General features: G+C 40.8%; 1 non-coding gene across 1 annotated transcript; it reads left to right on the forward strand.

Moving 5' to 3' along the window:
- The first annotated feature begins 1,772 nt into the window (after positions 1–1,772).
- LOC121444833 lies at positions 1,773–1,935 on the forward strand. The gene has a single exon (XR_005973829.1). It is a non-coding gene; the product is annotated as a U1 spliceosomal RNA (small nuclear RNA).
- Positions 1,936–3,589: the final 1,654 nt, after the last annotated feature.

A 3,589-nucleotide genomic window follows, 5' to 3' on the forward strand; every position in this document is an offset into this window, starting at 1 on the left:
CTTTTAAACACCGCTTGGCCCATTCTCTTCTAGGCTAATTCTCCTTCTTCTTTTTTTTTTACCACTATACAAACGAGGATAGGCTAATTCTCACATATTAATTTAGCCCATTTCTAATCATTTGTGTATGGCACCCCAAGGTGCGCTTACCAGGAAGATTCTAGCCTATGTCCATCCTGGGTCGGAGCTTCATCCCGGGAGCAGGGCATGGCGTCTCTCTCAGGCGTCTGCTCCAGAGAGAAGAGCTGTGGCGTCTGAGCTCACTTCCTGTTCCTCCCAGTGTTCTGGTCTGATTACTCCACCTACCTATGTCCTAACCAATAAAATGGGCCAGGGAAGTTCCTTTATTAGCCAATGACCTTCCTCCATCACATATAGGCATCATCCTGAATATTAACCTTCAGCAAGCAATGAAAGGAGACAGAGACAGAGACCCACATTGGAGCACAGGACTGAAATCTCAAGGTCCAAATCAGGAGCAGAAGGAGAGAGAGCACAAGCAAGGAACTCAGGACCATGAGGGGTGCACCTACACACTTAGACAATGGGGATGTTCTACTGGGAACTCACCAAGACCAGCTGGCCTGGGTCTGGAAAAGGCTGGGATAAAACCGGACTCTCTGAACATAGCAGACAATGAGGACTACTGAGAACTCAAGAACAAAGGCAATGGGTTTCTGACCCTACTGCATGTACTGGCTTTGTGTGAGCCTAGGCAGTTTGGATGCTCAACTTACTAGACCTGGATGGAGGTGGGGGTTCCTTGGACTTCCCACAGGACAGAGAACCCTGATTGCTTTTCGGGCTGGGGGGGGGGACTTAATTGGGGGAGGGGGAGGGAAATGGGAGGCGGTGGCGGGGAAAAGACAGAAATCTTTAATAAATAAATAAATTAAAAAATTTAAAAAAAATTAAAAGGCTAATATTCACAGTATTTACCTCCAAGTTCCAAAAAATGTGAGAAATATGAGGCAAAATAAAAGAAAATTTTAATTCTAGAAACAAACCCAGAGTAACATTGGTTACAAATACATTCAGATGACTGAAAATGTGTTCATGATATTTGTATGCCAGGAAATATAATAAAGGATTGAGACTGTTCAGAGGAAAAAAAAAGATTATATTAAGGAATTGGGTTTCTTGGTTTCTTACTGTTAATCCATTGAGAAGGCCTAGGAGTAGCAACATACTAATAGCAATGAGAATACTTGGCACCTAAATTTTGACCTATCAATAACATTCTCCACCCAAAGGAACCAAGAATCTTTACTGAAAACACTAATTCCAAAGGGTTTAGACACCAAAAATAAAGAATTGCTCAAATAATTATGAGAACATGTAAAAAGACATAGGAGTCAATCTAAAAGGGTTCCTTCTAATAAATTTGAACATCACAATAACAGATAAAAAATATCAAATAGCTAGGTGGTGGTGGCACACGCATTCAAGAGGCAGAGGTGTGCAAATCTCTGTGAGTTCGAGGCCAGCCTGGTCTACAGAACGAGTTCCAGAACTGGTTCTATAGCTATTGAGAAAGCCATGAGTCTGCCAGGCGGTAGTGGCACATGCCTTTAATCCCAAAACTCAGGAGGCAGAGGCAGGCGGAACTCTGCAAATTTGAGGCCAGCCTGGTCTACAAGAGTAAGTTCTAGGACAGGCTCCAAAGCTACAGAGAAATCCTGTCTCAAAAAACCAAACAAAAAAATGAAAAAGGAAGGAAGAAATAAAGGAAGAAAAGAAAGCCATGAGTCCACATTGCCATGAACGATGAGACACTTACTTGAAGGGGAGAGTTACCATGATTATGAAGGTGATTATCTCAGGATGGAGCTCATCTGTTGCACCCTGGGTGTGCTGTCTCCTGTGATTTCCTCAAATGTGGAAAACTTGACTGCATAATTTGTGGTAGTGGTGAAATATGTTCATGCTCCCCTAAAATAAAAACTGTAAAAACAGTAAGTTTTACGACTATATGTGAGTGAGTGTGTGTGTGTGTGTGTGTGTGTGTGTGTGTGTAGTTACTCATTGCCTGTAGAAAGAGATAATTGATAGGCAAACATAGCATCAAAGTTTCTTTCTGCCAGATACTTAAAGTTGAAACAATACAAGAAAATAACCTTTTAGAAGAGAAAATTCAGATAATGTCACCTTAATCAAATGAACAAAGAGAAAATGACCAATGATAAAACACAGTGGACTGGAGAGATGGCTCAGCGGCTAAGAGCACATGCTTTTCTTGCAGAGAACCTGAGTTCATTTCCAAGCACCCACATCAGGTGGCTCACAATGACCCTGACTCCAGCTCCTGGGGATCCAACAACTCTGACCGCCAAGGGTTTTATCCCAACACAAACACACACAACTCACATAATTTTAAAAATAATAAAAATAAATCTTTAAAAAATAATAAAATAGCGAAACAACATGCTCCCGGTCAGATGTCGTAAAAAGAAAAAGCATTATTTCTTCGGTATTAATGCCCAAATTTCACAGGCAGAATATAATCATGAGGAAATGTCAGAAAGACCCAAGTTACAGGGCATTTTACAAAATCACTAGACTATTATCTTCAAGTATTGAAAATTGAAGGATACTGAGTCGAAATTAGAACAAAATGCAGCACTTGATTCTGAATTGGATTCTCTGACTTAAGGACACTGCTGAAAACCTGGCCAGGCTTGAGTGGGATGGTAGCAATAGCAACACTATAATCTAATGTTGATGGTTATACTAAAAGCTTTATAATAGAGCACTCCTGTATTTTAGCAAACACACAGACAAATGTCCAGAAATAAGAGGGTAGGCGGTGGGAGGTGTTCTTTGTATCATGCTGAAAACTCTTCTGTAGGTTTGTAACTGTTTTGAGGCTTATTTAAATGTCCTGTGAAGCGGGCAAGATTGCTCATGGGTAAAGATGCTTGTTTTTAAGCTTAAAGTCCTCAGTTTGATCCCTGGGACCCACACAGAAGAAGGCAAGAACCAATTCCCACAAGCTGTCCTTTGTTCTTCACATGGGCACCATAGAGCATGCACACAAACACACACTCATACTCAATAAAAATAAATGTAAAAAAATAAGATGCCTTGTGGAATATTTTAAACAATGAATTAATATTTATGTCATCAAAATATATCCCGATCAGAACTTCCCACTGAAATACTTATATTAACTATAAATACCAATTAAAATGCAAACTGTTAGACTACTTTATTTTAGAGACAGGCTGTTATTATATAGTCCTGGCTGGTCTGGAACTTGCTACATAGAGCAGGCTAGCCTCAAATTCATAGAGATCCGCATTCCTCTGCATCCTGACTGTTGAGATAAAAGGCATGCGCCACCGCACCTGGCCCAGACTATATTTTAACAGGAATATTAGTTACTTTTCTATTGCTGTGATAAAACATTGTGGTCAAGACAATTTGCAAAAAAAAAGAGTTTGTTTGGGCTTATGGGAGCAGAGGGATAAGGGTCCATGGTGGCTGGGAGGAAGCAGGCATGGCAGCTGGAATGGCAAGCTGAGAGCTGACAGCTTGAACCATAGGCAGGAAGCAGAGAACGTGTACTGGGGATAGCAATGGGCTTTGA

Source organism: Microtus oregoni, unplaced genomic scaffold, assembly GCF_018167655.1.
Source record: "Microtus oregoni isolate MIOR12 unplaced genomic scaffold, Mior012 000143F_ref0000043, whole genome shotgun sequence".
In the NCBI taxonomy this organism is placed as follows: Eukaryota; Metazoa; Chordata; class Mammalia; order Rodentia; family Cricetidae; genus Microtus; species Microtus oregoni.